Source organism: Mirounga angustirostris, unplaced genomic scaffold (genome assembly GCF_029215605.1).
Source record: "Mirounga angustirostris isolate CCGP_5_RB_7025 unplaced genomic scaffold, mMirAng1.0.hap1 SCAF_15, whole genome shotgun sequence".
Classification (NCBI taxonomy): Eukaryota; Metazoa; Chordata; class Mammalia; order Carnivora; family Phocidae; genus Mirounga; species Mirounga angustirostris.
Window position 1 is genome coordinate 25,286,819 of NW_026991723.1, and position 11,330 is coordinate 25,298,148.

An 11,330-nucleotide genomic window follows, 5' to 3' on the forward strand; every position below is an offset into this window, starting at 1 on the left:
GAAGCCTGCTTCACCCTCTCCCACTCCCCCTGCTTGTGTTCCCTCTCTCGTTGTCTCTCTTTCTCTGTCAAATACATAAAGAAAATCTTAAAAAAAAAAAAAAGAGTGTGTTTAGTTTTGTGAGAAACTGACAAACTCTTCCAAAGTGGCTTACCACTTTGCATTTCCACCAGCAATGAATGAGAGGTCCTGTTGCTCCCCATCCTCACCAGCCCTTGGTGTTGTCAGTGTTCTGGATTTTGGCCACTGTAATAGCTGTGTAGTGCTATCTCATTGTTGTTCGGCAGTTCCTTAATGACATGTGATGTTGGGCATCTTTTCATATGTTTATTTGCCATCTCTATGTCTTATTTGATGAGGTCTGTTAAGGTCGTTGGCCCATTTTTTTTTCTTAAAGATTTATTTATTTATTTGAGAGAGAGAGAAAAAGAGAAAGTGTGGGAGGGTGGCAGAGAGAGAGGGAGAAGGAAGAAAATCTTAAGCAGACTCCTCGCTGAGTGTGAAGCCCAATGCCAGGCTCGATCTCACGACCCTGAAATCATGACCTGAGAAAAAAACAAGAGTTAGACGCTTAACTGACTGTACCACCCAGGTGCCCCTCGTTGGCCCATTTTTAAATTAGGTTGTTTGTTTTCTTATTGATGTGTTTTAAGAGCTCTTTGTTTATTTTGGATAACAGTCGTTCATTAGATGTGTCTTCTGCAAATATTTTCTCTCATTCTGTGTCTTGTCTTCTTGTTCTCTTGGCCTTATCTTTTATAGAGCAAAATTTTAACATTTCAACCAATTTTAATTTTAACTGGTAAAAAATTCTCAGACTGTGTAGACACATCATAATGAAGCTGTTCTTGATGAAAGACACCTTGGTTGTTCTGTGGGCAGTCCTCCGTCCGAGCTAAGGAACTGGCCACGTCAAACTCGTCAAACTCCACCTCTTGGCTTCCTACTGTGTTATAGCGCTGAATTTTTTCCTCCTTTCCAAGCTTCAGCAAGCCTCCCTCTTTCCTGAGCCTCTTTCAGACTCAGAGCTTCCCTCTCTCAGGGCCCCTCAGGCTGTTTTCTCACACCCCACAGGCCATTTCTCAGCCCACACAACCCCTTTCTCTTAAATGCAGAGAATTCAATGTATGTGGCAGTTGGAGCCCCACTCCACTGGCCCAACGGATTCTTTAGGAGAAGTTGGTGTCCTTGGTTTACACCTGTGAGTCTCGGTGGTGAGGAGGGCTGCAGTAGACAGGTTCTTTCACACTCTACTTGTCTTCCCTGCTCACTTCATTTTTTTTTAAAGATTTATTTATTTATTTGAGAGAGAGAGAGAGCGTGAGAGGGGGGAGGGTCAGAGGGAGAAGCAGACTCCCCACTGAGCAGGGAGCCTGATGCAGGGATCGATCACAGGACCTTAGGATCATGACCTGAGCCGAAGGCAGACGCTTAACGACTGAGCCACCCAGGCGCCCCTTCCCTGCTCACTTTAGTGCTGCTCTTAGCCATGAAAATATGATATATCTTTTGTTAGGTCCAAAAAAAAACCGCCCAGGGTGGCTCAGTGAGTTAAGTGGCCAGCTCTTGATTTTGGCTCAGGTCATGATCTTGGGTCCTAGGATCAAGCCACAATGCCCCCCACCTGGTGGGGCTCCCCGCTCAGTAGGGAGTCTGCTTGAGGATTTTCTCTCTCTCTCTCTCTCTCTCCCTTTGCCCCTCCCCCCACTGGCCATGCTCTCTCTCTTAAAATAAATAAATAAATCTTAAAAAAAACCAAAAAACAAAAAATGAAAAACCCAAATCAACTAACCAAACACAACACTCATTTAGGGAGAGTTGATTACATAATTATCCTTTTTGTCTTTCTACAAATACAACAAACTCGTTCTAGAGACAGATATCAGGCTCCTATTGTACCCCTGGTCTGTTCTATTTTTTCCTGCAGGTCAGTTGGAGACTTTCTGCCTATTTTGACTTCAGGGCCTTCCCCAGAGCCATAACTTTGTCAGGGTTGTGCTGTGCATGCCAGACATGAGCTTTGCGGGAATGGAGCCGACAGAGGGCTGGTCCCAAAGGCCCCACAACTTGTTTTCTTGACCAGTGCCTGATGTCAATCAGCCTCGTGGTCATTTGCTGCCTCCTCGGAAGGTAGAGTGAGGCATGCACAGCTGCCCGACCCCTGGGTGGGATAATGTGCCTGCCTTTCGAGTGAACAAATCAGCAAGGCGAACGCAGAAGTACCTTGTTCCCCCCGAGAGATTTTTTGCCTCCAGAAAGTTATTATCTTCCCGGGTGTACTCAGTGACTCATGACTTGTCAGCACCATTCAAAACATTATTATTTCTGTCCACATGACACAATGCATGTGCTCTTACAGTTCATATTTTCATTGCACGCACACCTAATACTAGCTAGTCAGTGGCCAGTCCCTACGTGCATGCACATCCTGGAGGTGTGCAAGTTGGTTAGACGTGCCTGGATTTACATATTTCTGTAATAAGCAATCCAGTGTTCTCTGGGGTCATGAGAAAATCTCAAATGAAAGCAAATTATCGCTTTGCTCAAAACACAACAGAGATTTACAAAGCAGCCAAAAGAAACCTTTAGAACTCACCATTGAAGTCCTAGGCAATTAACTTTCATGAAAAACTATGTAGGCACACCAATCCTTTTTTCTCCCCCAAATTGGTAAAGCTCTCAAGCCTGGAGGGTTAGGTGTGTCCCAGACCATTTTCCCCTTTGTCTGGATTAAATTTTCTTCCTAAATATTTCATGTTGTCCTCTGTGTTCTGCAAGCCCAGCTGTCTGCTCTCTCGCTCTCTCTTAATTTGTGCAGTTAAACAGCAAGTACCTCAATGTCAAGCTACTTCTATTATTCCTAAGACTTGTTGTCCTTGCTCCCATACCTTAGGAGCTCATTTTCTTTCTTTTCTGTTTGGTTTTTCTCTATTTTCCATTCAACTGGGTTATTCAGCTCAGGATGGCCAGCACACAGGCACAAAACAAGCTGCTAACAAATTTTGCTGAATAAATGCATTGAATCAATGCTCTCTTACTTATTATCTCTCTGCTCGGACTTTTTCTAATTTATTTACTCCTTCAGTGGAAGTCAGGGTACTAGACTGTTTAAAAAAAATACCAGATCCTCTCGATAAAAATTGCCCCCCAAATCTAAGATATTAGAGATTTATAGATGACAATGTATATCGTATTTTTTTATTATGTCAGGTTGTGCAACTTTGTATTTTTGTTTTGTTTTTCAAACATTGCATTTTGCTTTGGAACAATTGTGAGCCTTGTTATTTAAGACACACACAAACATACCCAGTTCAATTTTGGGGGCGGGGGCGGTGAACATACCCAATGGCCTTTAATGTTTTAAAGTACATGCCCAATTTAATCAGTAAAGGACTGAAGTGAGGCCATTATGTTGGGTGAGATCAGATGCAGTTGACCTCAGCATGTCTTCCCTTGGGCCCCAAAGTCCCCAACTGAGTGGGTCAGTCGAGAGAGGCACCTGGAGGTCAGGCATAGGGCTCCCGTGAGGTGTGGTCCTTACCAAGCCTGGTGGGGTCCTTACCAAGCCTGAGAAGCTTGATTCTTATTTTGCCATTGCCCTTTTATCTTCACTCCCCATATTTTATGTATTATCTTCCTTTTATCTTATACTCCTGATCTGTGTGCTTCTGTTTTCATTATGTTTACAAATCAGCTTCTCCTAGTTCTTAATCCAGATGCAGAAACTAGAACCCATATCCGTACCTGAGGACAAAAAGCAGAGCCCAGGGACATTGTAAAATGTTTAGCCTCCAGGATCTAGTGCCCTGAGAAACCCACTTCCTGAGACTTTTTACTTACTTGACAATCTCTTGTGATCAGCATCTTATCGGTTATCTGTGATAATCACAGATTCTCTCTGTGCCTGCTCTTGATGAAGGGATTAGACAGTGTATGAGTTTGAAAATACCAGAGACGAGGTGGCTGAAACAACAGAAATGCGTTTTCTCACAGTTCTGGAGGCTGGGAGTCCGAGATCAAGGTGTTGGCAGATTTGGGTTCTCCTGAGGCCTCTCTCTTTGGCTTGCAGATGGCCACCTTCTCGCGGTGTCCTCACATGAGCTCTTCTGTGTGCACATCCCTGGTGTCTCTGCTGCTTCTTATAAGGGCACTACTCCTATTGGATTAGGGCCTCATTCTTCTAACTTCATTTAACCTTAATTGCCTCTTTAAAGACCTTTTCTCCAAATATAGTCACGTTGCAGGATGAGGTATTCAACATATGAATTTGGGGGAATATAATTTAGTCCATAACAGATAGAATATTGGACAACTGTTAACCAATTTGGGATAGCAGATTCTCTGCTAAAAAAAAACATTTCCATCTCTCTGTTATAAAGTAGCTAAGTGCTTGGGCTTTGTACCTAATCTTTGCACCTGCAGAATGAGGATTACAAAAGTGTCTAGCTTATCTGGTTGTTATGAGGATGGAATGAATTAAAACATGTAATGTGCTTATTAAAGCTGCTAGCATGTAAAAATTGCTCAAGGAATGTTAACTTTTTTTTTTTGGCTTAAAGCTTAGCTAGATCCCTTTGCTCTTATCCCATCTATGACAGCAAACTTCATTAAATTTTTTTATCTACTCAAGTTTTTTTTTTTTTTTTGATTTTATTTATTTATTTGAGAGAGAGAGAGAAAAAAAACATGAGCAGGGGGAAGGGCAGAGAGAGAAGCAGACTCCCGCCGAGCAGAGAGATGGATGTGGGGCTTGATCCCAGGACTCTGGGATCATGACCTGAGCCAAAGGCAGACACTTAACCGACTGAGCCACCAAGCACCCTCTCTACTCAAGGTTTGAACAAGTATAAATCAACATTCTTTTTCTTTTCTTTTTATTTTTTTTTTCAAATTTAATTTAAATTCTAGTTAGTTAACATATAGTGTAATGTTGGTTTCAGGAGTACAAGTTAGTGATTCATCACTTGCATATAACACCCAGTGCTGAACAGAACAAGTGCCCTCCTTAATGCCCATCATCCATTTAGCCCTTTCCCTACCCACCTCCCTCCATCAATCCTCAGTTTGTTCTCTGTAGTTAAAAGTCTCTTATGGTTTGTTTCCCGCTCTCTTTTTTCCCCCTTCCCCTATGTTCCTCTGTTTTGTTTCTTAAATTCCACATATGAGTGAAATCATATGGTATTTGTCTTTCTTTGTTAGCTATTTTTATTATCAAGCTATTTATTTTACCACTTCTGGGGGGCCTGAGTGGTTCAGTTGGTTGAACATCCTACTTTTGGTTTTGGATCAGGTCATGATCTCCGGGTCATGGGATGGATCCCTGCATCAGGCTCTGCTCTCAGTGCAGGGTCTGCTGAAGATTCTTCTGACTCCTTCTCCCTCCCACCTTCCTCTCTCAAATAAATTAAAAAAAAAAAAAAAAAGATCTAATTGCGTCTTCCAAAATTCATATGTTGAAGCCCAACCCTTAATACCTCAAAAAGGTAGGCTGTTAGGGTGGACCCTAATCAAACACAATTAATATCCTTATAAGAAGAGGAAAAGAACTAGGGGCATGTGTGCACAGAGGGACACCTGTGGGAAGAAGCCCAAGGAGATGGCCTTCTGCAAGTCAAGGAAAGAAGCCGGCCAGCAGCTTGATCATGGATTTCTAGTCTCTAGACCTGTGAGAAAATACCTTTCTGTTGTTTAAGCCACCCAGTCTCTGGCATTTTATGGCCACCCAAACAGACTAATACACTCCCTAAAAAGAGTGAGCCTAGTGATATCCAACCTATTTCCTTCTAATATAAGAGAATTAGGAAGGTGCTCTCTTTGCTAGGATGACAGGACCCAAATTAGAGTCACTGCATGAAAAGGAGTGATCTCATGAATATTCAGAGAGAGAATGGTACTGTGAGTTTTAAAAGGGAATCAAGTTCTCTCTCTTTTTTAAAAAATTTTTATTGTTTTGTTAATCACCATACATTACATCATTAGTTTTAGATGTAGTGTTCCATGATTCATTGCTTGTGCATAACACCCAGTGCTCCATGCAGAACGTGCCCTCTTTAATACCCATCACCAGGCTTACCCATCCTCCCACCCCCACCCCTCTAGAACCCTCAGTTTGTTTTTCAGAGTCCATCGTCTCTCATGGTTTGTCTCCCCCTTCGATTCCCCCCCCTTCATTCTTCCCCTCCTGCTATCTTCTTCTTTTTTTTTTCTTAAAATATATAGCATTATTTGTTTCAGAGGTACAGATCTGAGATTCAACAGTCTTGCACAATTCACAGTGCTTACCAGAGCACATACCCTCCCCAGTGTCTATCACCCAGTCACCCCATTCCTCCCACCCACCCCCACTCCAGCAACCCTCAGTTTGTTTCCTGAGATTAAGAATTCCTCATATCAGTGAGGTCATATGATACATGTCTTTCTCTGATTGACTTCTTTCGCTCAGCATAACACCCTCCAGTTCCATCCATGTCGTTGCAAATGGCAAGATCTCATTCTTTTTGATGGCTGCATAATATTCCATTGTATATATATACCACTTCTTCTTTATCCATTCATCTGTCGATGGACATCTTGGCTCGTTCCACAGTTTGGCTATTGTGGACATTGCTGCTATAAACATTGGGGTGCACGTACCCCTTCAGATCTCTACATTTGTATCTTTGGGGTAAATACCCAGTGGTGCTATTGCTGGATCGTATGGTAGCTCTATTTTCAACTTTTTGAGGAACCTCCATACTGTTTTCCAGAGTGGCTGCACCAGCTTGCATTCCCACCAACAGTGTAGGAGGGTTCCCCTTTCTCCGCATCCCCGCCAACATCTGTCGTTTCCTGACTTGTTAATTTTAGCCAGTCTGACTGGTGTGAGGTGATATCTCACTGAAGTTTTGATTTGGATTTCCCTGATGCCGAGCGATGTTGAGCACTTTTTCATGTGTCTGTTGGCCATTTGGATGTCTTCTTTGGAAAAATGTCTGTTCATGTCTTCTGCCCATTTCTTGATTGGATTCCTTGTTCTTTGGGTGTTGAGTTTGATAAGTTCTTTATAGATTTTGGATACTAGCCCTTTATCTGATATGTCATTTGCAAATATCTTCTCCCATTCTGTCGGTTGTCTCTTGGTTTTGTTGACTGTTTCTTTTGCTGTGCAAAAGCTTTTTATCTTGATGAAGTCCCAATAGTTCATTTTTGCCCTTGCTTCCCTTGCGTTTGGTGATGTTTCTAGGAAGAAGTTGCTTCGGCTGAGGTCAAAAAGGTTGCTGCCTGTGTTCTCCTTTAGGATTTTGATGGACTCCTGTCTCCCATTTAGGTTTTTCAACCATTTGGAGTCTATTTTTGTGTGTGGTGTAAGGATATGGTCCAGTTTCATTCTTCTGCATGTGGCTGTCCAATTTTCCTAACACCATTTGTTGAAGAGACTGTCTTTTTTCCATTGGACATTCTCTCCTGCTTTGTCAAAGATTAGTTGACCATAGGGTTGAGGGTCCATTTCTGGGCTCTCTATTCTGTTCCATTGATCTATGTGTCTGTTTTTGTGCCAGTACCATGCTGTCTTGATGATGACAGCTTTGTAATAGAGCTGGAAGTCCGGAATTGTGATGCCGCCAGCTTTGCTTTTCTTTTTCAACATTCCTCTGGCTATTCAAGGTTTTTTCTGGTTCCATACAAATTTTAGGATTCTTTGTTCCATTTCTTTGAAAAAAGTGGATGGTATTTTGATGGGGATTGCATTGAATGTGTAGATTGCTCTAGGTAGCATTGACATCTTCACCATATTTGTTCTTCCAATCCATGAGCATGGAACGTTTTTCCATTTCTTTGTGTCTTCCTCAATTTCTTTCATGAGTATTTTATAGTTTTCTGAGTACAGATCCTTTGCCTCTTTGGTTAGATTTATTCCTAGGTATCTTATGGTTTTGGGTGCAATTGTAAATGGGATCGACTCCTTAATTTCTCTTTCTTCTGTCTTGTTGTTGGTGTATAGGAATGCCACTGACTTCTCTCCATTGATTTTCTATCCTGCCACTTTACTGAATTCCTGTATGAGTTCTAGCAGTTTTGGGGTGGAGTCTTTTGGGTTTTCCACATAAAGTATCATATCATCTGCAAGGAGTGAGAGTTTGACTTCTTCTTAGCCAATTTGGATGCCTTTTATTTCTTTTTGTTGTCTGATTGCTGTGGCTAGGACTTCTACTACTATGTTGAATAGCAGTGGTGATAGTGGACATCCCTGCCGCGTTCCTGACCTTAGGGGGAGAGCTCTCAGTTTTTCCCCATTGAGAATGATCTTCATTGTAGGTTTTTCATAGATGGCTTTTATGATATTGAGGTATGTACCCTCTATCCCTATACTCTGAAGAGTTTGATCAAGAAAAGATGCTGTACTTTGTCAAATGCTTTTTCTGCATCTATTGAGAGGATCATATGATTCTTGTTCTTTCTTTTGTTAATGTATTGTATCACATTGATTGATTTGCGGATGTTGAACCAACCTTTCAGCCCAGGGATAAATCCCACTTGGTCGTGGTGAATAATCCTTTTAATGTACTGTTGGATCCTATTGGCTAGTATTTTGGTGAGAATTTTTGCATCCATGTTCATCAGGGATATTGGTCTGTAGTTCTCCTTTTTGATGGGGTCTTTGTCTGGTTTGGGGATCAAGGTAATGCTGGCCTCATAAAATGAATTTGGAAGTTTTCCTTCCATTTCTATTTTTTGGAACAGTTTCAGAAGAATAGGTATTAATTCTTCTTGAAATGTTTGGTAGAATTCCCCTGGGAAGCCATCTGGCCCTGGGCTTTTGTTTTTTGGGAGATTTTTGAGGACTGCTTCAATTTCCTTAGTGGTTATAGGTCTGTTCAAGTTTTCTATTTCTTCCTGGTTCAGTTTTGGTAGGTGATACATCTCTAGGAATGCATCCATTTCTTCCAGGTTATCTAATTTGCTGGCATAGAGTTGCTCATAATACGTTCTTATAATTGTTTGTATTTCTTTGGTGTTGGTTGTGATCTCTCCTCTTTCATTCATGATTTTGTTGATTTGGGTCCTTTCTCTTTTCTTTTTGATAAGTCTGGCCAGGGGTTTATCAATCTTGTTAATTCTTTCAAAGAACCAGCTCCTAGTTTTGTTGATCTGTTCTACTGTTCTTTTGGTTTCTATTTCATTGATTTCTGCTCTGATCTTTATGATTTCTCTTCTCCTGCTGGGTTTAGGCTTTATTTGCTGTTCTTTCTCCAGTTCCTTTAGGTGTAGAGTTAGGTTGTGAACTTGAGACCTTTCTTGTTTCTTGAGAAAGGCTTGTATTGCTATATACTTTCCTCTTAGGACTGCCTTTGCTGCATCCCAAAAATTTTGAATAGTTGTCTTTTCATTTTCATTGGTTTCCATGGGGAATCAAGTTCTCTTATTGAGGATACTTCTGTCATATATTTTTGTTCTTAGGAGGAGTGTGTTGGATTACTTGCTTGGTAATCCTTCTAAGATGCAGATGTAACTGTGGTAATGAATACCTTATCACGCATTCTCAATATTTTTCAGAACTAAAAATATTTCTTTTGGTTTTGTTTTAAGACAGCTCACTTAAAAATTTGCTTTTTTGGTTCAATATTTCTTATCTTTACAAGTGTGCTTCCAGTGACACAAGATTGGAGGTAAGCAAAGGACACATTGCCTTGAATAGCACAGCTATGAAGTGAGTGCTCCCTGGCTGGTCAGCAGGGACAAAATAACAGGAGCCAAGCCTCCAGCACTCAAGCTGTTCTTGATTTCATAGTGGTGACCAAGTCAGGCTCATGTTCCTACAGTGGCCTCATGACACCGTCTGGAGAGCAAGTAAGGATATGTGCATACACATCATACCACTCCACGCGAATGAGCCTTCCTTATGGAGAATTTATGTCTGATAGTTTTCCCGTTTCTGGAACATGCCAGAAGACTGAACTTCTAACAGACAACTCTAAGTGAGAGGCATGTTTACATTTGAGAAACCTCTATCGTGATGAGAAGAAAATATTGTGTTTGGCAGTGCAACCAGGGAGACAGACTCCTCCACTCAGAATAAAACAAACCTTTGCTTTATTATACTCCCTTTTTTGGTCCCATTGAATTAGGTGTTGCAAACTAGTAGCCCACAGGCCAAATTTGGTTCCCGGATGGGTTCTGTTTGACCTGGTTGGTATTTGCGCAGGTTTTACATTCGAGTGTGTTTAGACAAAGCATGCACTTTCCAATTTGGCACCATGGTCACCATTCCCCGTTGTCTTACGCACCACATGCTGGTTCCCACTCATTTATGTGACTGGCCTGGCTCCTAAATGCATTTAGCTTGCGGCCCTTATTAAATTGTTCCCTGGCCACAGTCAGAGACTTTGCCTCAGTGCAGAAAAAGATTATTTTGTTAAGCTTTTATTGCTTACTGTATATGGATCAGAGAATACTTACATCTGCATCTAAAATATTTGAGGGATTTGAAATACTGCTACCAAGGCAAATGTTACTGTAGTTAGCAGGAAATGGACTCCCAACTCCTTGGCTTCTTCTAAAACCTGAGAAGTGAGTTTGAGTATTATACTTCCCCCATGAGTTCTTCTTAATTCTGAGCCTAGACCTGAGCTCTCCAAAGTGGTAACCACTTTGGGTACTGAGCGCTTGGAATGTGGCTAGTCTGATTTGAGATGTGCCCCTGGGTGCAAAATACATGCTGGGTTTCCAACACTTTGCACCAACATAATGTAAGATAACAGCTCTTAACAGCTTTTTATATTAATACTTTAAAATCACATTTTTGAGATACTGGGTTAAGACTGAATTTCATCTGTTCCTTTTTTATATTTTTATTTTTTTAAAGATTTTTATTTATTTATTTGACAGAGAGAGAGCTTTGCGCAGTGGCAGTATTGTAGCCAATCAGGTTTATCCGAGGCGCGATTATTGCTATTTGACAGAGAGAGACACAGTGAGAGAGGGAACACAAGCAGGGAGAGTGGGAGAGGGAGAAGCAGGCTTCCCGCTGAGCAGGGAGCCCGGGATGTGGGGCTCCATCCCAGGACCCTGGGATCATGACCTGAGCCAAAGGCAGACGCTTAACAACTGAGCCACCCAGGTGCCCCCTTTTTTATCTTTTTAAATGTGGTTACTAGAAAATTTAAGATAGCACATGTGGCTCACATTATATTTTTATTGGACCATGCTAGACTAGAAGCTAACCAAAATGAATTCTTAACTACATCATGTTTATTAACTTCACAGTACCATATGTTGAGTTTAGTTGTAACAGTCCTTCTATAAAACCAATAATGAATAACTATTTACAGTTTCCAAAAGAAGAGCCCTTT

The 11,330-nt window shown here is 41.4% G+C and overlaps 1 pseudogene; it reads left to right on the plus strand.

The window, feature by feature from the left end:
* Positions 1-10,872: 10,872 nt before the first annotated feature.
* On the plus strand, positions 10,873-10,939 carry LOC129046072 (U4 spliceosomal RNA; annotated as a pseudogene).
* Positions 10,940-11,330: the final 391 nt, after the last annotated feature.